General features: G+C 50.2%; 1 protein-coding gene across 4 annotated transcripts in view; it reads left to right on the top strand.

The window, feature by feature from the left end:
* The first annotated feature begins 18,247 nt into the window (after nt 1-18,247).
* LOC308609733 (F-box-like/WD repeat-containing protein TBL1X) overlaps nt 18,248-24,728 on the top strand; it is a 225,002-nt gene continuing 218,521 nt past the window's right edge. For 2 of the 4 annotated variants that reach the window (XM_081223439.1, XM_081223440.1), the window contains exon 1: nt 19,997-20,112. The gene's annotated coding sequence lies outside the window, so the exon portion shown is untranslated. Of the gene's footprint in view, nt 18,364-18,963; nt 18,985-19,996; nt 20,113-24,728 lie in introns of those variants that run through there. The other 2 variants (XM_081223442.1, XM_081223441.1) reach the window with 2 other exon arrangements.

Below are 24,728 nucleotides of genomic sequence, written 5' to 3'. Positions count from 1 at the left end.
TGCTTGGCATGAAGCGTGACACCTGCCGCTTTTGTTTTTGGAATGCTTAGGCCTCGGGAGCTCCCAGAGATTGAAGAGGGTACATCACAACACACCGCAGATGTTACATGTTTCTATGAACAGCTAAATAATGCATGAGCCTCAACCAGACCATTTCTCACAGTGGAAACGGTGTCCTACTTCTAGCTCTTGTTCCACTAGTCCAGCCAAGTGATAAACACGTCCAGAGACCTGCTGGGCCATTCAGCAGGATCCCCCCCAAAACAGGATGTCCTCCTCTGGCCATGGTGCTGTGGTCAGAGACCTGAGCCCTGAAATCCACGGCCCTGCCCGCCCTCTCCAACACAAGGACCAGAAAGGATCTCTTTACTGTTCTTATTCTTGGGGGTGGGGTGGGGCGTGGCTCATTACTGGTGGCCAGTGAGCATAAACCACACCTTCCCTAGAACCTCCCAGAAAACCAGCCACCAAATTAAACCTGGTTAAAGGTGTGGGAGAGGTAGAGAGAAAGGTTCCATGTCAGATAACAGGTTTAGGCTGCTTTGAGTTTTTTCAGGCCAGCGCTGAAATCTAGATTGTCTAATTTGCCAGCCTCAAGATTTTGGTGAGCATAGTTTCTTCAATTACCTGAAATGGTGGAATGTTATGAAGTCACAAGAGACATGCTTTTTCATTTCATTTTAATATTTCTGCATTTCATTGAATGAAATTATAAGTAGGGCAATTTCAAAAAGAAAGGAACAGAGAATTCCCAGTTTTTAGAATGCCCAGTAGGCAAAGTCTGAATTAAGAAATGAGATGGGGCTTCCCTGGTGGCGCAGTGGTTGCGAGTCTGCCTGCCGATGCAGGGGACACGGGTTCGTGCCCTGGTCTGCGAAGATCCCACATGCCGCAGAGCGGCTGGGCCCGTGAGCCATGGCCGCTGAGCCTGCGTGTCTGGAGCCTGAGCTCCGCAACGGGAGAGGCCGCAGCAGTGAGAGGCCCGCGTACCGCAAAAAAAAAAAAAGAAATGAGATGAATTCTTATGAGATAATGAACCTTCACACGCACGCACACAATCATTCATTTCTACCATGTATTACCCACAACTTTAAGTTTGTCTCCTACTAGAGTAGAAGCTTCTGGAAGGTAAGACTGTGTCTTAGTGCTTCATTTTTCCCCCTGTGGATCCATAAAATGCACTCAAGGTTTGTTTGAAGAGAATTATATTTACGTAACTAAAATGGTTTTTGTTTCAGTTTGTGTATTTTTTCTAGAGGACCCACTGAATTGCTATTTTAGGAACCGTTTGCTGCTTAAGAAGTCACAATCGTATTAAGTGAAATAATTCCTAAAAACATCCAGATTCAGTAAGAAGTAATCACTAATGCAACTTGAAAGTTGGGTTGTGCTTTTCATACAAGTTACAGTTTTCAATGATTTTCGTACAAATGTATCCTGACGTATTTCTTACCTGCTTTTTAAATTAATTTATCCCCTTGTTTCCTTTCTGAAGTATTTTATATACTTTATAGCCAACTGCGTGCCTGTCATTTTTATGCAACCCGTGAAGTTTGCACATAGGTTCTGGCGAAGGTGTTTTTTTTCAAACTGACAGTTAAAAGAATCTCAAGTGTTTAAACCTAAATGGTTTTTTTTTGAGGTTGTAGCAGAACGATCTCCTGAAGGAGAAAAAACCCTTATCTTGTCCACCTGTATAGACTCTGACACAAATACATAATTGAGAGGAGGTAAGTGGAAATTAGCACATGCATATTTTTGAGCTAAATTAATTTTAACCATAATAGCTGATGCAGCTTTTGCAGCCGCCCAGTGATGAAAGTAGCAACGTGCTATGACTGCTGTATTGTCCCGTCCCTACTTACAAGGGAAAACCTTGGCACTCGGGGGGCACTGCAAGCCTCGCCCCATCACCTGGCTGCCTATCCACCAGCAAAGCCAGGTATGCAGCCTCCAGTCCCTGTGGTCTGGTATAAAATATTAAACCTGGACCCTTCATAAGCCGAACAATGCTTTATGGAGTGTGCTTAAGTAGAAAGTAGTTCATGAGAACTCCGTGCAGAACGAAGCCCTTGGAATCGACGTGGCCTAGACTAAACATCACCTTTGCGGGCAGAGCAATCTGGCTGTGGTTTGCGGGGGGGGAAGTGGGTGGTGTTGGAGGCCAGGACCTGCCTGGCGGAGGGCTCCCGGATCACAGAGCATACTTCGTCCCGCTAATTGTATACTATATGTATGATGTATACTATGTATACATAGATGTATGCATACATGGACGTATATACACACCAGGTGTATAACCCCAGTGAGGCACACGCTCCCGCCTGACCTGGCCAAGGCGGTCAATCAGGGCCCTTTCCTGGAAGTCCTTCACACCTTCTTCCTCTTTTTATCCAAATCCTGTCTTCCGTGAATGGGTGAGAGATGGCATGAAACAGACAGATGTCACCTGTGTCTTTTCATCTTAACATCCTCTTTCCATCCCTTGTTTCTAATCCTCAGCTTCTGCTTTTGACCCAGCGATCTCTGCTCCCCTGAGCTCAGTGTTTTTCTGGGGCTGGGGGCCCAGTGTGTGTTTGGCTGGCACCCCTCCCCAGCCCTCCTCCGCTGGGCCCCCAGCAGGATGGCAGAGAATGGGGAGGTGTGCAAGGCAGGGGGTCCCCAGGCCGTCCTCCGGCTCTCCCCACACACCTGGCTGTCCGCACACCTAGGGCACCCATGGAGGGGAGAGGCTGAAGAACAGGAGAGTGGCACCGGGGCCCAGACAGCGCGTCCCCTCCTCCCGAGTGTGCCCCCCTCAGCGCCGGCCCGGGCCCTGAATTCCCTGCTGGCCACCCCCATCCTACCGGAGCCCCACCCCACGGCTGCCTCACTGCTCTTGGCCTGGAACTATTTCTGGAGTCTTTGCTGCCCTTGCTTGTGGAATACATTTCCTCCTCCAGCTTCTTGGACAAAGTAACTGAATAACCTCCTTCCAATGTCATGGTGATGTCTGAGCAGCGCCGAGCGTGTGGAGGACTGAAGCTGGAGTCCCGGACCACGGCAGTCAGGCTCGATCGGGGGGTCAAGTCATCCTGCTGCCAGGCCCAGGTGCCAGCGTGCGGCCAGCCCAGGGGGCGGACGGGGCTGCTGCCGGGGTTCCTCTGCGCTTTTGGAGGGCGCCCCGGGGAAGGGGGACACGTCGGAGCCTCTCAGTGCTGCACCTGGCTCCTTTGGTGTAAAACAGTTGTTACACCCAAAATTGAAAGGCCTTAGTGGAGTCAGAGAGAGAGAGAGAGAGAAGAAGAAGAAGGAGAAGGGAAAGGAGAAAGACGAAGAAAGAGAGAGAGGAGAGGAGGGAGGCTCGGAAGCCATCTGAGCTGTCGTCCCAGCCCCGAAGGGAGGGTCGCTGAGTCCTCTGAGCGCAGCCCAGGTCCGCTGGGCCCTATCCTGGAGGCCCCCGTGCCTCGCGGGGCTCACACTCACCCACTGCATTTCCTTCCCTCCTGCTAGAGGAGAGAAGCTGTGTAGAGCAGCGGTCATCCCTGCAGGTGCCACCGTGTAGCCGGTTCCCTCCCCAAAAGCAAGTCAGTTGGCTCTCAGGAGGTGCCGAGCAGACCCGGGGCAGGTGCGTTTGCTGAGCCTGGGACCCGCTCCCCGAACCCGTCGCTTTACACCTCAGCTCCGGAGTCGGGCTGCTCAGGAGCCAAGAGACGAGCGTCCTTGGAGCCTCGGCGCCCGCCTGCTCTTCCATCCGGCAGCCCTTCCGCCTGGAGCCATGAACCACGTGGCTTCGCTTCCGTGGACAAGCTCCTCGGCTAACATTTAGCGGGTGTGGGGGCAGGTATGGAACGCCAGTCGTGGATGAAGAAACTTTCCTTTGTCGGGGGCCCTTATCCCATCGGAAACGATGTGTCTGCCAGGAGGGAGGGCCTGGGGGTCGACCCAGCTGCCGGGCTCTGTTTTGTTCTGTGACAGTCCGATTTGGCTCCGGTCAAGTCAAATAACACAGAAGGGGTGGACGGACCCCAGTGCCTGTGTTGTGCACCCCGGGGGGTGCCGGGGAGTGGCAGCCTCGGAGAGCTGCCCCGGTTCAGACAGGCTGCAGTGCCCCACCCGGCATGGGCAGCCTCTCAGGGGCGCGCTGTCTACGCAGTCTGACCCTCGGGGAAGTGCTCGGGACGCACAAGGCTCCACCAACACCTTGGCCACCTGGACGTTTGCTGGAGTATCCCTGTGACAGCAACGACCTGGCCAGACCCCGAGGAAGTGACTAGAGGTTTGGTAACTCGCTCAAGGCCACGTGGCTCTGAGGGGCGGAGCCAGGACCTGTGCTTGTGTATCTGTCTCCAGCTCTGCTCTTGACCACGACACCCTCCTGCTGTGAGCACTGCCAAGAGCCCACTTTGGAATGGTGTCATCAAAGCACGCTGCGTTTGCTCTGAGGGAATGGAGGGGGTCGTGAGGAAAACCGGGGTTGATTTTGAGGTCCCCCGCACTGCACGTGGGGTGGCCTTGTGGGAGGGAGGAAGAGTCCCAGGACACAGTGCTACTGGCCAGTCATCCTATGGGGACAGGGTCCTAGTCTGAAGGAGGATCAGAGCCCTCCCCCAGATTCTGCAGAGGCCATCTATTCTCATAGGTCCCCTCCACGACAGATGTCACATGTCAGCATGGCAGACAGCCTCGTTCCAGAAAAGCGACTCACAGAAGCCACATCTTATCACGGCTTTTACTAAGCGGACAGCCTGCGGACAGTCTGGCCATTCTGGCAGTCAATTTGCATGTAATTTTGGGGGGGGTTCATTTGACTTCCAAACAATGACAAACCACACGTGAGAGGCAAGATGGAATCTAAGAGACGCCTACACCTCCAAGCGTGCTGCAGTCTGTGTGCGGCGAGTCTCAGAGCCCCGACGTGGGCTTGATGTCGTTGCCAGCTTCTGGGGGTTTCTGTCGGAAAGACAGCCGCCTCCCTCCGTGGGTCATTCTTGCTGAGATGCAGTTGGACTAAAATGTATCAGGAAGTTAGACCTCCAAGGCTCACCCACAGCCTCTCACGCACGCACACACACACACACACACACACACACACACACACACACCACACACCCAGCTGGGGCTGCCCATAGAATATAAGTGAAAAACGCCAGATAAACCCACTAGCAGCCAGTGCAGCTGGGAGAACTGACAGGTCCAGCTCCGAGGCTGCAGAGGACCACAAAGACCCCTTGAGGGTTACTTGACTCAGCTGGAGGAGTGGCAGTGATGCATCTGCTCTGGGCAGCTCCGTCTCATGAGAAGGTCAAATACATATATATACACACACACATATTTTTTTAATATGTATTTTATGTATCTATATATGTGACAAAATGACCATTGGAATCCACAAAGCAAAGAGAGAGTTTCCCTGGTGGACAAGGAGATAAGGAGCCCAGGTAACACAGCAAAGAAGGTCCCACGATCAGCACGCGCCCAGGGCAATGGCTAAGTGGGGCGATGGTGCCCCAGGGGGTGTCGGGCAAGGTCTGGAAGACAGTTTGGATCATTACAACTGGGTGGAGTGGGATGGACTACTGGCATCTAGGGGGTAGAGACCAGGGGTGCGATTAGACACCCTGCAATGCTTGGGGTGGCTCGCTACACCAAAGGGTGATCTGGCCCCAGATGTCAGCTGTGCCAAGGATAAGAAACCCGGCTCCAAGTCAAAGCTGTGTTATACTCATTTTTAAACGCTTTTTCTAGACTAGGAGTTTCCAACTAGAGCAATTTTGTCCCCCACTGCCTAGGGACACTTGTCAATGAACAAAGACAGTTTGGAGGGAGGGGTGCTACTGACATCAAGTAAGTGGAGACCAGGGATGCTGCTCAACACCCCCAATGCAGAGGGCACTTCCCTGATGAAGCATGATCAGGCCCCAAATGATAACCGAGGGCCGAGATGGAGAAACCCAGGTCCCTGCTACTCAGAGTGAGGTCCGTGGACCTGCAGCATCAGCGCCATCTGGAAGCTGGTGAGAAATGCAGAGACTTGGGCCCCAGCCCAGCCCAGTGGAACCCAAATCCGCAGTTTGACAGTGTCCCAGGTGATGTGAGCGCTCAGTGGCGTTCAAGCGGCGCTGATCTGGGGGCCCATATGCAGAGGTCGTAGGCATTACTGAAAGGGACCAGAAGCCCTCTCATTTCTTTCTTTTTTTAAATTTTTTTTTTCCACTTAAAGCATTTGGCATTCTTTTCTTAATTAATTAATTTAAAATTTTTGGCTGCGTTGGGTCTTCGTTGCTGAGCACGGGCTTGCTCTAGTTGCAGTGAGCAGGGGCTACTCTTCGTTGTGGTGCACGGGCTTCTCAGCGCGGTGACTTCTGTTGGTTGCAGAGCACGGGCTCTAGGCGCGTGGGCTTCAGTAGTTGTGGAGCACGGGCGTAGTTGCGGCGCACGGGCGTAGTTGCTCCGCAGCATGTGGGATCTTCCCAAACCAGGGCTCGAACCCATGTCCCCTTCATTGGCAGGCGGATTCTTTTTTTTCTTTCTTTCTTTTTTAAAAAATTTATTTAGTTATTTATTTTTATTTTTGGCTGTGTTGGGTCTTCATTACTGCGTGCGGACTTTCTCTAGTTGCGGCGAGTGGGGGCTACTCTTCGCTGCGGTGCACGGGCTTCTCATTGTGGTGGCTTCTTTTGTTGCGCAGCACGGGCTCTAGGTGCATGGGCTTCAGTAGTTGTGGCGCACGGGCTCTAGGCACGCGGGTTCCATAGTTGTGGCGCACGGGCTTAGTTGCTCTGCGGCATGTGGGACCTTCCCGGGCCAGAGCTCGAACCCGTGTCCCCTGCATTGGCAGGTAGATTCTTTTTTTTTTTTTAATTTATTAATTAATTTATTTATTGCTGTGTTGGTCTTCGTTTCCGCGCGAGGGCCTTCTCTGGTTGTGGCAAGCGGGGGCCACTCTTCATCGCAGTGCGCGGGCCTCCCACCGCCGCGGCCTCTCCTGTTGCGGAGCACAGGCTCCAGACGCGCAGGCTCAGCAATTGTGGCTCACGGGCCCAGTTGCTCCACGGCATGTGGGATCCCCCCAGACCAGGGCTCGAACCCGTGTCCCCTGCATTGGCAGGCAGACTCTCAACCACTGTGCCACCAGGGAAGCCCGGCAGGTAGATTCTTAACCACTGCGCCACCAGGGAAGTCCAGTCATCTGATCTATTGTCATGGATCCTAGGGGGACTGGGGGTAATAAGTCTTTGTCCAAAAACACAATAAGGGCCAGTCGTGAAAAGAAAACCTCTATATTCTCCTCAAATCCTTTCTACGTGATGCCACTTTTAACTCCCTTCCTCTTTGCACCCTTGGGTTTGTTTGTTTACAACAACTTTACTGAGCTATCATTCATGTGCCATTAAATTCATCCTTTCAGAGTGTGCAGTTCAGTGGTTTCTCATATACTCATAGGGTTGTGCCACCGCTGTCTAGCCCCAGAACATTTTCCTCAATTCAAAAGGAAACTCTGAAAAAGAAAAAAAAAAGAATCACTATGCTTGTATACCTGAAGCTAGCACAACATTGTACATCAACTGTACTCCAATTAAAAAAAAAAAAAAGAAAAAAGAAACTCTGTGTCCCTTAGCAGTCACCCCATGCCCCCCCAGTCCCCCGGCCCCTGGCAACTACTAACCTGCTTTCTGTCTCTGTGGATGTGCCTATCCTGGGCATTCCATATGTTGCGGGCTGGATTGCGTCCCTCAAAATGCACGTGTTGAAATCTTAATTCCTAGTATCTCAGAATGTAACCAGATTTGGAGATAAGGTCTTTAAAGAGGGGATGAAGGTAAATTGAGGTCACTAGGGTGGGCCCTGATCCCATAGGACTGGCGTCCTCCATAAGAAGAGGCGATCAGGACACAGACACACACAGAGGGACGACCACGTGAGGACACAGGGAGGAGGTGGCCGTCTACACACCCAGGAAAGAGGCCTCACCTCAGGAGGAACCAGCCCTGCCCACACTGGGATCTCAGACTGCAGCGTCCAGGAACCGGGGGACAGTAGATGTCTGCAGTTGGAGTCACCCAGTCTGTGGTGCTTTATTATGGCAGCCCTCGCAGGTTGATACACCATATAAATGGAATCACACAGCATGTGATTTCTTAGTCTGGCCTTCCCTTGATTTCAGAGTGGTTGAAACCCCTAACTCACCCTCCTCCTTTTTGCCCCGCTCTCGGGGTCTCATCAACTTTCTTCTCTGGAAAACCTCTAGTTCCTGGCCACTATTGCCAACCAGTCCCAGTGGTCATTCATAGCCTGGGGCGGCTGTAGGAAAACCCTGAAATATTGTTGAGGCAGAACCAAGATGATAATTTGATCTTTAAGATATAAGGTTGTATGAGATCTGAACCTAGTGGCTCAGAAATATGTTACAGCATTCGAAAAGTCACTTCCCCAGCGCTTTCGCTTTTTAGCTTTGAGGATTATTTCTAGTTCTCTTTATAAATGACTTAGTGTTTTCATCCACAATATTTTGGATTATATTCAAGGCATAGCGTAAACATTTCCATGCAATTTACTGTAGCAAATAAAAAAGATATTCTGCTTTGTGATTCTATGTGTGTATGTCTGATAAATTCAACGCAGTTCTTCAATCTGGATGTAGCGGTTGCGGTTCAGCCAGAGAATCAGAACCGGTAGAAGACACATGCTAGGAGATTTGCTGCCAAGATTGACTAAGCCACTGTGTGGGAGGGGTAGGCAAGGCTGACATCTGTAGGGACTGCAGTTAGGAAGGGCAGGCTGGAATGTTCTTGGGAACTGACGGAAACTGCCGTCCCCGAAAGAAACTTCTTTTTCATAGAAACCTCAGCCCAGCGCAGCAGACCTTTTACCTGACCGCATGAGACCCACCCAGATGATCCGGCATCATCTCCCTCGTTCAGAGTCAACTGATGATGGGCCTTAATCACATTTACAACATACCTCCACAGCAGTACCTATGATTGTGTTAGCTGTGGGTTAAATTGTGTCCCGTCCAAGAAAGATATGTTGAAATCCCAACCCCTGGTACCTGTGAAAGTGGTCTTTTCTGGACATAGGTTCTTTGCAGTTAGAATCAAGTTAAGATGAGGTCATAATGGATTAAGGTAGGTCCTAAATACAGGTTCTTGGGGTAGGTCCTAAATCCAGGGAAGTTTAGACACACACACACACACACACACACACACACATAGCCACGTGAAGATGGGAGGCAGAGATTGGAATGATGCAGCTCCAAGCTAACGAACACTAAGGATTGTCAGATTCCACCAATAACCGGAACAGACAAGGAAGCGTTCTCTCCTAGAGGCTTCCGTGGGAACATGTTCCTCTCAATACCTTGATTTTGGACTTCTGGCCTCCAGGATGGTGAAAAAGTAAACTTGTATTGTTTTAAGCCACCCGGTATATGGTACTTTGTTACAGCAGCCCTAGCAAATAGACACAGTGTCTGATTGAATAACTGCCAGCAGCGTGATGTGTGAAGTTGAGAGGACAGAAGACCATGACACCCGCCTTCCCTTCTCATACCTCTGTCCTAACCTTCCACTCCTCCACGGAGCTCTTATCCTAGTTGGTAGAAAAGCCAGCGAAAACTAATAAACATCAACATGTTGGCTCATGAAAGTCAGATTGTTGGGGGGGGGGTCCCACATCCTGACAGAGCCCTTAGCGCACTGAGGGGGCCTGGGGTAATGGGAGGAGGAACGGTTGGCCAAAGAAACAGTGGGTACGGGGGCAGACGCAAGCTGGGAAAATTTAGGGAACAGCACAGGCTGGGGAGGAGGCCAGGCAGGAACCAAGTAGGTGCAGGGAAAGTGGGAGAAATAGAGTCACCTGCCTCGTATTAATTTTCACTTGTCTTTAAATATACATGAACTACACGCATGTGTATATCCTCTGTTTGTATGGCTTGAAATTTTTATATAAAATGTTTTTCTTGTCTCTTCCCCAGAAGCCAGTACTATCCTCAAGTCCTTTCATTTTCCGTTTCTTCAAAATGGGACTGTGTCTGTGTGTACAATTAGAAGTGTTATTTATTTATTTATTTGTTTGTTTGTTTGCGGTACACGGCCCTCTCACTGCCGTGGCCTCTCCCGTTGTGGAGCACAGGCTCTGGACGCGCAGGCTCAGCGGCCATGGCTCACGGGCCCAGCCACTCCGCGGCATGTGGGATCCTCCCGGACCGGGGCACAAACCTGTGTCCCCCGCATCAGCAGGCAGACTCTCAACCACTGTGCCACCAGGGAAGCCCAGAAGTGTTTTATATTTAAAAATAGTCATCTGTCAAGTCAACTGAAATAGAGCATTCTGATTCGTTGAAGCAAACTTTAACAATTTTAGAGTAGTTGCAGAGTGACACAGAGTTACGGCTGAGAGCTCAGTCTGCCCCGTTACCCAGTTTCCCCACAGTCATGCTGTTTTCACAACTAACAAGTCAACCTTAGTCCAATACTATGAACTAGAGTCCAGACTATATTTGGATTTCCCCAGTCTCTCCACTAACGTTCTTTTCTGTCCCAGGACAGAGTTGTCTCCTTAGGTGCCTCTGGTATGTGACAGGGTCTCCATCCTTCCTTGTTTTTGACGACCTTGACAGTTTTGAGGAATGCTGGTCACGTATTTTATAGAATGTCCTTCAATTTGGGTTTGTCTCCTGTTTTTCTCATGATTAGACCGGGCTTATGGGGTTCTGGACACGCTCAAGTTTTTATTTACGTTTCTTTGCCTATAATGTTTCGACAGACGTTAATATATCTTAAAACAAGAATCATATTTAAGCTAGACATCATGTATTTAGTAGTTGTGATTATTCGTTTAGAATCATTTATTTAGTGGCCATCATGTCTTTGTCCTCTTTCCGTAAAAATACGGAAAGCTAGGAGAGCACTTCTGTGCTCTTAGCCACGGCTCAGACCATGCCTTGGAAACGCACTGACTGCACAAGTCGGCCCCACACCCGAGAGACTAGACGGCACTGTACCACTGTGGGCTTCTGTGACTGGGCAGGGTTGGATCCAAAACAGTTAGTTCTAGAAACGTGACCAATTCCCATTACTATCTCAAAAATATACGAACATGTTCTTTCCTTCCCTCTCTCCCTTACAGACATTTTAAGAATCACAGATGACATATATCTGATCTCAGTAAATGTCCTCGATCTAGTGAAAATAACAGCAAACAAAAAGAGTTTCTTACACGGCTACTGGAGAAAAGCCCTGTGTTCAAATTCCTTTGAGTTTTATGGGGCGTTCCTCCAATCTGCTGGGTTTTCTTTTCTTTTTTGTTTTTTGAAGTCAAGTTTACTGAGGTGTCATTTACATAAAGTCTACCCTTTTAGAATACAGTTCTACGAGTTCTGACCAACATTTACAGTCATGTGACGGCACCCAAATCAAGATACAAAACCGCTGGGTCACCCCCCAAAGCATCCCCGTGGGCCACTGTCATCCATCTCTTTCCTGATGCCCAACGCTGGCAACCAGTGATCTGTTTTTGGTCCCAGTGGTTTTGCATTTTCCAGAACACCGGATAAATGGAATCATAGAGAATGTCGCCCTTTGAGTCTGGCTTCTCTCACCTCTCAGTTTACAGCTGAGATTCATCCATGTTGTGGCACAGGCCAAAGCCGTTCCTTTCTAGGGTTCAGTAGTGCTCCAACACACGCATAGACCGCAGTGAGCTTATCCCTTCCCCTGCCGAAGGACATCTGGGCTGTTTCCAGGCTTTGGCAACTATCAACCAACCTACGCGTGTAGAGGTTTTTGTGTGAACCTACGTTTTCACTTCTCTTAGGTGGCTAAGTAGGAGGTGATGGCTGGGTTGTCTGTGAGCATGACATGTATATGTATGATCTTATCGGGTGGCTGTTCATTTCGTAAAAACAACATCAAAAAGGCCTTCTGACAAAGGCACCGTAGAAAAATGCCGATGTTCCACCTCCATGTAGTTTCACCTGTGCTTTTCTTGAACCTGCTGGTTTTCTTTGTCAATGTGGTGTTGAGCTTGACCATGTGGGAGATGATTTTTGTGCAGCAACTATTTATAAAATCATCCTCTCTCCCAGGCTTGTTCTCCACAGCGAGTTTCAAACACTAAATGCAGAAGTGGAAACAAAGGGAGGGAAACAAAACACATAATGTCTTATAATGAAATATGGTTACCAAAAGAGAGAGGGAGGGGGAACGGCCTTTTAAAAATTATAATCTCCTGCTATTTTGTAACTGTAACAGCCACGTATTATTTGGGGGAAATGGGAACTCTAACCCATCATGTGCAGCAGCCTTTTCTGTTGTTGTTCTGGTTGTTGCTGGGTGGGTGGGCTGTGAAATTATTCACGGATTGAGAGGCAACGTGGTTTGTGTTATGAAGGCCATCGGTTTTGGAATCAGAGGAGTTGGGCCACTCTGGAAAGCAGAATATGGTCCTCTAAGGATGTCCACACTTGAATGCCCTGAAACCTGTGAAAATGCCACCTTCTGTGGCAAAAGGGACTTTGCAGATGTGGCTAAATTTAGAATCTTGCAATGGAGAGTTTAGACTTGGATTAGACAGTTTAGCCTAATCGAATCACCAGGATCTTTGAAATTGGAAGGGGGCGGGGCGGGGAAGAGCAGCTGGGGATGGTGTGTTGTGAGAGGGACAGGACCAGAAGGAGGTCACATGCCGAGGAATTTGGGCTCTAGACACTGCAAAAGGCAAGGAAACAGATTCTCCCCTGGAGCCTCTGGAAAGAATCAGTCCTGCCAACAACTCAATATTAATTAGCCCAGTGAGACCCATGTGGGACTTCTGGCCTCCAGAATGGTCAGATAATAAGTTTTTCTTAAGCCACTAAGCGTGTGGTAATTTGTTACAGCAGCAAGAGGAAACTGATACAGCCACTAACCTCTGTGAGATTCAACTTTCCTCCCCTGTACAATGAGTATGATGGCAATTGTCTCCCCAGTCACATCATAGGTTGCTATGACAATGGGTGAGATTGTCTTTGAAAACGTTTAGAAAACTATAAGAAAACTTTGTTACACAGGAAAGACATATAGCTCTTGTCAGCTCGGTTCTTCCTTTGCTCACCGGCATCTGCTCCTATCAAGATACATTTAATTTTGCTGAGTCCTTTGGATGGTCCCTACCCTCTCTGAGTGGGTGGCTGTCCCCAGACATTTCTGCTCTTCTAAGATCCATCCCCACCCACAAACAGGACGGGTTTGGTTCCTAAAAACACCCTCTGCTTCTTTCCCACCATCATTTGCCTCCTCCTTTTTCTTAAATATGTAAAAAAGGGTGTTCCTTAATTTAACTTTTTCTGAAAAGTTTTTGAAAACACACTATAATAAAGAAAACAATTTTCCTAGGAAGAGGTTAGCAACCTTGAGTCCTTCAGTCTCCTAGAAACAAGGGTCTGTAAGCCAAATAGTCAACGTTATTTCTGCTTCGTGGGCCACTTGACTCTGGTATTACAGCGCTATAAGCTGGAAAGGAGTAGGCATGTTTGTGTTGCAATAAAACTTTATTTATATGGACACTGAAATTCAAATTTTACATAATTTCCATCTCACAAAGTATCATTATTCTTTTGATCTTTTTCCCCAGGCTTTAAAAAAACGTATCCTTAGCTTGCAGGCTGTGCCAAAACAGGTATCAGAGCTGTCCTCTGCCAACTCCTGTCCTAGCACAGAATCTCCATCAGGGCAGGGAATTTTGCCTGTCTTGTTGATTACTCCTTCCCAGAACCTGTCTTTATAACACCTTTTGATATTTTGCTCATCAGGGAGGCATTTTTTGGCATTCATTTAGAGTTTTAAAATATGGCATTATAATATTACTTATCTTGATGAGTATGTTTTTGGTATCCCCTTAAAGTCACCTCACTCTAGGGTCCCGGCCCATGAGCCATGGGAGGGGGTCCACGGTGGTGGCGTGGATGAGTCTAGGTAGGCAGAAGGGCCATAGAGAATCATGGGATGCAGCTCGCACTTCCTCCCTTGGCAGGAAGGTCCCAGGGAGAGATGGCAGGGGGTCCATGAACTTGGGTGGGGAGAACCTCTGCCGTTCACCCAAATGGAGCATTTCTGACAACTATGACGATAGAGGAGATAAGAGTAGCATTAACTGTGTCTTTGATTTGTTACCAATTTGTCGCCAACAGAAGTCTGATGTATTTTCAGAGCAGGTTAGAGTTGAAGCAGGTTTTATTTGTACCCACCACTACTTTGAAATGACGGAAGTTATTAGTACCACCTCTAGGGCTTATGATTGGAAGTACCGAGAAAGAAGCACATGTATTATGACGTTGGAATTTCTTTTCTTAATTTAACTATATTTTTACAGAATCGAGTTTCCTTGTAATCTTATGCATATTATTTTATGTATTTATGCCGTGGTAATCAATATAGTCAGTAACTTGCCAAAGAAGGTCTGGAGCATAGAAGCGGTTACAAACCCCCTCCTCTCAATCCTTTAACCTCTTGGGCCAAGTCTTTTACTCTGAGCAGTGGAGATAAAAATCCCTGCCCTCCAGTATTACTGGGAGGATCAAATTCGACACTGTGCACGAACAGCCCCATGCCCAATGCGAGGTGTTTTCAGTATTCAAAGGATGTGAACTGAATGTGACATTCCAAATAGAAAAAAAACCCGCAACAACTCACATGCATTTGTCTGCTCGTGCTGCCGTAACAAAGCACTGAAGATTGGGTGGTTTAAATAATAGAAATTTATTAGGACTTCCCTGGCGGTCCAGCGGTTAAGACTCTGCACTCCCAATGCAGGTGGCATGGGTTCGATCCCTGGTCGGGGAGCTAAGATCCTGCACTCGGCGTAGCCAAAAAGAATAACAAACAAACAGAAATTTATTTTCTCACAGTCTTGGAGGCTGGAAATTGAAGTCAAGGTGTCGGCAGGGTGGGTTTCTCCCGAGTCCTCCCTTCTTGCTGTGTCTTCACGCGGTCTTCCCTCTGTGCATGTCTGTGTCCCAGTCTCCTCTTCTTAAAAGGAAGCCAGTCAGATTGGATAAGGAAGGGTCACCCTAATGACTGCATTTGATTTATTTACTACTTTAAAGGCTGTCTTTCCAAAAACAGTCGCATTCTAAGGTGCTGGGGGTTAGGACTTCAACATATGAATTTGAGGCGGGAGACACAATTCATCCTATCTTGAGAAAATGATTGGATGCCCACCCAGGTCGAGGGGAGCGGAAGGGGCTACCACCCACCTCATCTCACATCCATGGCAGGTGATGGAAATCTCTGTCCTCACTCCTGTTTACTTCTCCAAGTACGTTCGCCACGTGCTACCACCTGATACAACCAGCTCCCTTTGTAGTTTTGGTTCCAGTCTCCCTGAGGAAAATGAGAAGCAAGCCCCAAAGCAAACCTCGGCCAGAGGTTTGTAAGTGAAGTTGGTGAGCACACCCCGCTTCTTCGTTTCATAAGAGAAGCTTGTGGCAGATGCTTCCTCAAAGCTGAGACATGCTCTGCCAACATCACCGAGAGGTCACTGTGGCGTGGAACACACGAATCCTGGACTCTCAGGCCTTTCCGAGTAGGCCAGTGACGCAAACAAATACCGGCCTAGGTATTAGGAGCCATAGAACATCAGATGGGCCTCGATGAAATTACATATTGGATTCAATGAAAACTGGGCAGTAATTCTCAAAAGAAGTTTAACACCTCTTTCTACTGTCTTTTTTAAAAAAAATAATAGACTTTTTTTTAAAGAGCAGTTTTAGATGTACAGAACGGTTTAGCATATAGTACAGAGAGTTCCCAATTTTCCTCCTCCTACATACCATTTCCAATGTTACCACCTTTTGTGTAAGAGTAGTACATTTGTTACAATGAATGAATCAATACTGATAAAATCCACAGCTGACATTAGAGTTCACTTCTGGTTCTGTACAGGTCTACCTGTTTGGACAAATGTAAAATGTCATGTATCTGCCACTATAGTATCATGCAGAATCCATTGACTGCCCTGAAAATCCCTTGTGTTCCCCGTATTCGTCCCTTCTTTTCCATCCCCAGAACCCCTGGCAACCACTGATCTTTTCAGTTTTGCCTTCTCTAGAATGTCGTAGAGTTGGACTCATACAGTATGTAGACTTTTCAGATTGGCTTCTTTGACTTAGTGATAGGCACTTAAAGTTCCTCCTTGTCTTCCCAGGCCTTGATAGCTCATTTCTTTTTATTGCATAATGATAGTCTATTGTATGGATGTGCCACAGTTTGTTTATCCATACACCTACTGGGGACCATCTTGGTTGCTTTCGGTGTTTGGTGAGTAAAACTGCTGAACATTTCTGTGCGGGTTTTTGTGTAGACATAAGTTTTCAACTTAGTTGGGTAAATACCTAGGAGCATGGTTGCTGGATCATATGTTTTGCTTTGTAAGAGACTGCCAAACTGTCTTCCAAAGTGGTCTTACGTTTTGCATTCCCACCAGTAATGCTAAGAGTTCCTGTTGCTCGGCATCCGGTTAGCGTTTGATTTTTTGCCGAGCTGCGTGGCTTGTGGGATCTTAGTCCCAAGACCAGGGACAGAACACAGCCCCAGCAGGCAATGAAAGCGCCAAGTCCTAACCCCTGAATTGCCAGGGAATTTCCCGTATTTTGTCTTAATGTGCAATTTCATTGTGATATGTGATATTCTGCATCTTTTCATATGCTTGTTTGCCATCTGTATATCTCTTTGGTGAGTTTTCTTTTCCAGATCTTTTGCCCATTTTTATTCTGTATTGTTTTCTTATTGTTGAGTTTTGAGAGTTCTTTGCATATTTTGGATATAATCCTTTATCAGGTATGGATTTCGCAAACATTATCTCCCAGTCTGTGGTTTGTCTTTTCATTAACAGTGTCTTTTGCAGAGCAGAAGTTTTTAATTTCAATAAGTCCAATTCATCAGTTTTTTTTTTCATGGATCATGTTTTTGGTGTTGTATCTAAAAACTCACTGCTAAACCCAAGGTCATCTAGATTTTCTCCTACGTTATCTTCTAGGGGTTTTATGTTTTTGCTTTTTACATTTAGGCCCATGATCCATTTAAAGTTAGTTTCCGTGAAAAGCCTTGAGGTCTGGGCTAGATTAATTTTTTTGTTTGTCTATGGATGTCTGTTGTTCCAGCACTATTTGTTAAAAAGGATATTCTTTCTCCATTGAAATACCTTTGCTCTTTTGTCAAAAATTATTGACTATATTTGTGTGGGTTCCTGCTGCCTTTTTATTAAACATTTGGCTACTGTTTAGGGGAAATACTGACTGCATTTGTTGCGAGCGGATTCTTGTATTCCAGCTCCCTGCATCAGCAACCAAAAATACTTGTTTGGAATATAGATATTGTGCAGTGGATACCTGTGTAGATCATTGCTGCTCACGGCCTCCAAATCAACCTTTATACTTTTGTCAGAACGCACTAGCTCCTTTCCTGCTCTAATGTGCTTTTTCTCCTTTTTTCTTACACCATTCGAAGAATCTGCAAAACAGATTAAATAAGATAGTCTAATTTAACACGTTCCTACCACCCATCTAGCATTCAGAAGGTGGAATTTCTCGGTGTTATTAGGATAAATGTAGGGGGTCGCCTTTCCTGTCTGAGGTCTTACAGAGTCCCTGGGGGCTCCTAGGAGTCTGTGATGAAAGTGCTTGACTCCTTACTTGCAAGAAGACCGTCGGGATTATTGGGACGCGATCCAACAGGCAAGATGGATTCCAAGCTCCCTTGCATTGTTAGCTACGGAAGACCAGCTGTAAAAAAAAGTGGTCACACCGGGTCCTAGTTTGGAAGCGAGGATTTCCACCACTTTCTCATACTTTAAATGATTGGCGTCTGCCAAGTAATCAAAACATACCAAGGAACATTTTCATCGTGTTCAATTCGGAATTTCCAAGCGGCTAACAAGCAAGGCTGGCAAGCCAGAGGGCCAGTTTGGCTGCGCGGCTACTCGAGAGTGTGCGGTAGCCGGGGGCCGTGTCCCAGTAAAGCCGAGAGCTGTAATGATGTCAACTTGTTATTTACTTTCCAAATCTGAATGACTGAGCAAGGCGAAAGGAGAATCAATCAACCACAATGTGACCCTACAGGCGGAAAAAACGCAGCGCTTCCACTGGCAGGCGGTGGGGGAAGGGAAGCACGTGTAACCGGGGCAGGGTTGCATCAGGAGCTCGCTCGGGTTTTCTGTTGCCCCCCCCTGGTTTTTCGATTGCCTGTTAATACCTCAGCATCAGTCCTCACAAGCCCAGGGAGCCCGGGAGCAACGACGGGCAGGCTCAAGGGAAGGTCCCACCACGTCCTTTTGGGGGGCCTTGAATGGCAACTGATACAAAATAAGGCAAAATCTATTCTGCTGATTCACAATTACGGAGACTGTGTAAGTGTATCTTTTATTGATGTGCTCTAATAATAATGTGCGGCAACCGTCGTTTTACATCACTGACGTTTCACAGCAATATTTGGCAACATAATTTTTAGTCTGCCTTTTTGATGGAGGACCAGCCCCTTAGACACTCACCTCGGGCCCCCTCTCCGCACAACCAGTACAGCAAATGGCCCCGTGTCCCAGCAAGGAGCAAGTGAGGTTCCAGTGTAAAACGCTGAGTGTGTACTGGGCTCTTGGGGCGAAGCTCCAGGGAGGGGCAAACTTATTCTAAAATGTTCCGCAAAGCAGACACCCAAGGTGCCGTGCCGGCGGGTGGGTGCAGATGTCTGTTTAAGTAAACTCAGGCCTCGAGTGGGGGGCAGTTGTCACCAAGCAGGAGGGAAGGCAGGAGCGCTGCGGCCTCGGGTTCACCAGGGCTGGGCCGAGCGAGCTGCGGCAACCTTAGCACTTGGCCGGGGCCCGAGGCCCGACGCCTCCGGGCGGGGGCGGGGGTGAGAAGGCCCGAGGGCCCGGCTTCTTCCCCCTGCCCCCGCCGGGAGCCTCCACCCCGCTGGGCCCGAGTTTCTTTCTCCCCACGCACTGCCGGCTCTTCGCTGGAGGCATTTTGCAAAGGTCGAGGCTCCCCCTGGGCCCCCACTTTTCCGGGGAGGAGGGGAGACCATTGGGGTGCCCTCCCGGCAGCCGATTTTGAGGGAGCGGCGTCCTCAGGCAGGTTGCAGGGGTTCTGCTAGGGCAGCTGGGCGGCTGCTTCTTGGAGGTGGGGGAGGGTAACAGAGCGGTGGCCCGGTTCCCCCCTCCCCTGGAAACCGCGGTGCTGGTGACAGGGCTCCTGTCCCGTCCTGGCTGGGTCCGGGCCTGGGACGGGGTGGGCACAGGCCTGCGTCTCCTTCCGCCCGCATGGAGGCCACGAGGAAGGGACGGGGTTCGGATACACTAGGGAGACCCGGATTCCCTTCAGCCACTCCGGGCGCGGCGGGGAGAGCAGAGTCAGGGGTGAGGGACAGGGGAGGGTCGCAGGTTCCCCCGCCGTGGGGGCGGGGCGGGCCGGGACGCGAGTCTTCCCTGGAGCCCTGGGGGAGGGGCTGTGTTGGGGGCGGACTTTCCCCCTCGTGGCTGTGGGGGAGGGCAGGCCTGGTGTCCTCACCCTCCGTGGGGGAGGGACCAGCTTGGGACGCGCCCCTCCCCCCGGGCGTGTTGGGGTGTCGGGGGGGAACCCGGGCTCCCGTCCCCGAGCGGTGGGGGAGGGTGCGGGCTGGGGCAGTGGGGGGAGGGGCCGGCCCGGCGGCGGAGAAGGCCTCCCTGGCAGTCCTCCCGGCCGGGGTCGGCGCGCTGGCGGCCGCTCCCCCCGGAGGTCACTGCCCGTGCCGGTCCCTCCCGCCGTCCCGCCCTCTGCCGCCGCCACCGCTCCCGCCCCAGCCCCCCGCACCCCCCCGCACTCTCTGCGCTCGGGAGCGAGGTGCCGCCAGCGCCCCCGCCCCGCCGCTGCTGCCGCTGCCGCTGCCGCCGCCGCCGCCGCCGCCGCCGCAGCGCCCTCGGCCGCCATTCGGCATCCGAAACTTTCCAGCGCCCGCGCCTCTCGGGGACTCGGCTGCGGCGGGGCGGGGGCGGCCCGGGGGCGGCGCGCGGCTGCTCCGGGCGCCGGGCCCTCCTCGGCCGCGGCACGGCCCGGGCTCGGCGACGGCCGGCCGGAGGGAGGTTCGGGGCGGCGGGGCCGCCGCAAGTTGCGCTGCTCGCGGCGAGGTGAGTGAGCGGGGCTCGGCCGGCCGGGCGCGGGGTGGGGCGGGGGGGCGCGAACTTGTCCCGCGTGGGGGCCGGCGGTTCCCTCCCTCCGGGGTCAGGCCGGCGGCCCGGGGCGCCCGCACGCTCCGCCCGCCTCCGGGGCTCTGGAGGGGCAGGTCCCCAAATGTCTCCCGGGCTTGGGCTGGGGTGCGGCGCGCTCTCTGCAGGCTGCACAATACCCCGTTTTGGCTGCTCCCCAAAGTGCCGGCGCGTTGGGGGCGGGCGGAGGCTGGGGGGCTCCTTTGTTTCGGGGAGGGGGAGGCGGCCGGCAAGTTTGGGGAAGCGCTCGGTTTGTCCCCCGGTGCCCCTTTGTCTGCCCAACCCGGGGCTGGCTGGACGGACCTGCGCCGCCGCGGGATCCCCCGTGGGGGGAGGGGAGCCCCATTCATCCCCGGGCGCGGGCCGGCCAGTCCCGGGCCGGCTGGAAGCGCGGCGGCGCGGGCCCTGGGCGGCTCAGTTTCCGAGGCGCAGAAACTGTCAAGGAAGTCGGGAGCTCCCCAGCCCGAGCGAGGAGCGCGGGCTGGGGGCGACTTCGGCGGACGGGGGGCGTCCCTGCTCTCGCCGGGTCTGCGGAGCGCGGCCTGGGGAGGCTGCAGACCTGTTGCTCCCGGGCTGGGGGAGGGGTGCCCCCAGATTCGCGTCCCGGGCGCTGCTCCCCAGGGCGACCTTGCCCACGGGGGCCAGTGTTCGGAACGGGGTGGGGCGCGTCTTCGGGGGTCGCCGGAGGTCGCCGGGTGACAGTTGGGGGTTGTCAGAGGCCCGCGGGCGCTGGGTTAGGGCCTGCCTTTCACGTGCGCTGTCCGGGCGCGGTGAGGCCCGCGCCGGGGCTCGTTCTTGGCACGGCCTCGCGTTCTCCGAGCCCCTCGCTTTGGAAATCCCACAAAGTTAGAGTCGGAGGTGGGTTTTTTTTTTTTTCTTTTCTGTAGCTGATGTTGTAGAGCAGAACCCCAAAAGAAACAAACTCCATGCTCTATTCCTTGTGCCACGGTTTCTGCTTTGCTTTGTCACATGTGGTTTGACCTGACTGCTGGATGTTTTTCCTCTCCAGGCGCGGCGCCTGGGTCCCTGGGTTAACCTGAAAGGGGAGGGGCGGGACTCCAGCCTGGGAGGGGGAGGGGAGCGCCCCTCTTCAGTCCTGAGCGGTGGCCTCGGGGTAGGAAATGGCCCAGGACGATTTTATGAAAAGTTTACAACTAGTCATTCCTAGGAAAGACGTGATGGGGGGTGGGGGTGGGGGGGCGAGTATGGAACAGTTGAGACGTGAAGATGACGCTTTTATGTTAAGGGATGTTAATATCTCAAACGTATGGCAGATTTTCGTGGAAAACCCCCTAGCTGGATAAAATGAATCCAGGGATGTAAGTTGAAGTGCATCACCTGGCCCACTTATTAAGATAGCCCCTTAAGGATATTCCAGACCTGAAGGGAACGCACACCTGTGGGACGAAAATGGAGACTTTAGGTGTTGATTTGGTGTTATGCACAGCAGGGTGTGTGTCACTGGATCTTCTGAGGTTGGCTTGTCCGGGGCTTAAGTCACTCGAGGAATTGTCAACACCCCCCATTTAAATTTCGCACCTTGACCCTTAAATCTCCCAAAGCTCACCCCTCCTGAAAGTTTGGGTGTTTAAATGAAGTGTGTGGTGTCCTGGTTGTTCTCGAATCTCACCTTTAACCATGGGAGTCTCAGTTTTCTCAGCTTTGTGATGGCATCATGAATCTACCTGGGTGGGCTGTTGGGAGGGTTTCAGCGCTAGCCAGCAGAAAGGGCAAGAGCCCCTGAGTCCACCTGCATCAGGACACTTAACGCTTTGCTAGAAAAGCAGCCTTTGTCCCCGTTTGGCCTGAACTAGTGAAAGGGCCCATCCTGTTGTGCTCTACCGTTGATCTTCAAGTCCTGTAACTTTTCTGAGTGTCGTTTTCTATATGTGTAAAAATAAAAACGGGAACTGAAATCGTGGTACTCATTGGGTAGTGCAAGGACAGAAAGAGGGACTGTACGTGTAAGTTTTTTGAAAACTACAAAGCTGCCTGTAAGTTTTACTTGTTGGTATTGTGCAGGTAGCATAATTATCCTAATGTTACTCTAATGCCATGCAGTGAGGGTTTTACAGGCACTTAATGCCCTGTGTGCAGCAATTATTTCCATTCTGCTTCAGAGGACACTGACTTGCTCATATATGGTGGAGGGAGGATTGTTTGATTCGAAAGCCCAACTCTTAAGCTTGGTGTTATTTTGCCTTCTTGTGTATACATTGTGTGAATCTTCCCACTTGGAGACAAGCTCGTTAAATTACACACACACACACACACACACACACAGTTTCCCTCTCTCCCTCTCTTTCTCTCCCACACAGAAGAACCTACATTGAAATCTGTTTATACACCTAGATGAATGTCAACAGAAATCATGAAATGTCCACCACAGTGGAAAGATTTGTTTTCGTCTATAGCTTAATTATCCAGTGTGGCAGCCACTAGCCAACATGTGCATATTTAGATTCAAATGAACTAAAATTCAGTAACAATTCTGTTGTTACTAAAGTAAACAGTTCTGTTCTTTCATTGCTCTACCCATAATTCACATACTCAATAGATGTGTGTAGCTTGTGGCCGCCATATTGGGACAGCGCAGAACTTGCAGAACGTTCTATTGGAGGGAGATTCTCTATAGTTACTGCAAGTAAGGATTAATAAAGAAGGCAGTAAAGAGAGTTAGTCTACTTTTTGTGGGAGGAGGGGAGAGGCTGTAAGAGTTTGAAGTAATTTACTGGTAGACTTTAAAAAAAAAAAGGCAGGCAGGCCCATTTCAGCTAGCAGGTGACCTAGGAAAGTGATTTCAGTGAGATTTGGTTTATTAGATTGGATCACTTTTGGTTTGGATCACTTTTGGATTAGAAAACCAGAACTCTAAGCTGGAGTCTCTCACTGAGTATTTAACCTTGGACATGGCATTTAGTGTCTCTGTGCCTCAGTTTCCCCACCTGAAAAATGGCATAGCCAGTCCCCACGTTGCCCGCCTTTGAGTGTGTCGTGGCGAACATCTCTTGGGATGGTGGGGAGCCCAAGGTGTCACCGTCATTGAAGCCCCACGTAGGTGATTTAGAGGCCTTAGGTGATCTAGAGGCCTTATCTGATAGTTTAAAGCCTTGCTCGCCATGGGCTACCCCTCCCTCCCCCCAGGTTTATGTCTTAAGTCTTAAGGTTTAATTTCTTGAGGGCAAAATCTTCTGCTATTGAAAGGCTGATCAGGAATCCTTCCGACAAAGTGAGGCTTAACAATAGTCAAAGTATTTTTAAAAAGTGGCTGAGTGCTGGCCATTTCCTGTATACCGGTCCCTGAGTCAGGATGTTATTTTTATTAACTTAGTTGGTGTGTTCTTTGCATAGTCTTTTGTATTTTTTTTATAGCAACGTATTAGAAATTTGTGGTTGGGGGGAAAACCCCAGTTTTGCATCTGTGGGAGAGGTGACTTCCCAGATCCCCCTCTGCCATTTGTCCTCACTCTTGCTTTGTCTCAGGACTGCTGTGGCCTGTCAAGCCTTTGAGACACCTGGGATATCCATGATTCTCTTCCAGAGGCGGGAAATGGGTTCCTGCAGAGGGAAGCCAGGCCCACAAGAGCCATCTCACGTAGGTCCTGAGTGTCAGGAATTCAGACCCTTCATCAGTTACCTATCGGGAGGGAGGACCCCACACCCCAACCCTGAGGCTGCCCCCCCTTTGAGCTTTCCGCCAGGTGTCTGGGTCTTGGGCTCTGCACACGTGGTTATTGCCAGGCCTGACCCGGGCCAGAGGACAAGCACGATCGCTCTGCCCTGTGAGGCGAGACTGTCCAAGGTGTGGTGTCCCCGATACCTTGCATTTGCCTCCTTTTTCTCCGTTAAAAAAGAAGAGTATGTGACTTCCAATAAGTTGTTAATCTTTCACCACCCGAGACATTTAAAAAATAGTTTCAATCAGGAAGCAAGACTAAAGTCATTTTGTAAACATTTTTTTTTTTAAGTTGGAAAGATAAACTTTTTTTTTTTCCATAACTATTTTTAGCGTGAAGGAAGTAACTGGCCTCTTGAGTGGAGACTGGATGTGAGTTTTTCCCTCGGGTCTTGCCCTCCTTGGCCCTTTCCTCCTGTTCATCCTTTCCATGGGGCTCGACCAACTGGATGGCCCTGGCCACATTAGCAGAACGAGACCCAGCAACCAAAATAAACGCTGGATGTGGGAAGGGACAAACAGTCAACATGTTTATAGAGGGAAAGAGAGCCTGCTCTGAGAAAATGAGTTTAAAACCTCAGGGGAAGAATGCAGTCATTAAGGAATGTGCTCCCTGGGAACTTGGCCATGGAGGTGGCCGCCTCCTGCAAAGCCCTTCTGTGCATTTATCGCCGGCATCAAATATTTTTTTGGGAATCCGCTGCCTGATTGAAGATTGCAGATGTGAACTGGAAGCCATTGAAAAGTTAAATTGGAGCAAATTTAAACTTGAAAACAGAGGAGAGAGTATTTTCTTCTGATAGAGGAAGTTGGGTACCATTTTCCACGGCTCTGGTTTGTTCTTGGTAGTTGGAAGGGAAGA

The sequence above is a fragment of the Mesoplodon bidens genome (assembly GCF_964165515.1).
Source record: "Mesoplodon bidens genome assembly, chromosome: Y".
Classification (NCBI taxonomy): Eukaryota; Metazoa; Chordata; class Mammalia; order Artiodactyla; family Ziphiidae; genus Mesoplodon; species Mesoplodon bidens.
Note: the sequence above shows the minus strand (reverse complement) of the source record. Positions and strands in the feature narration are given on the sequence as shown.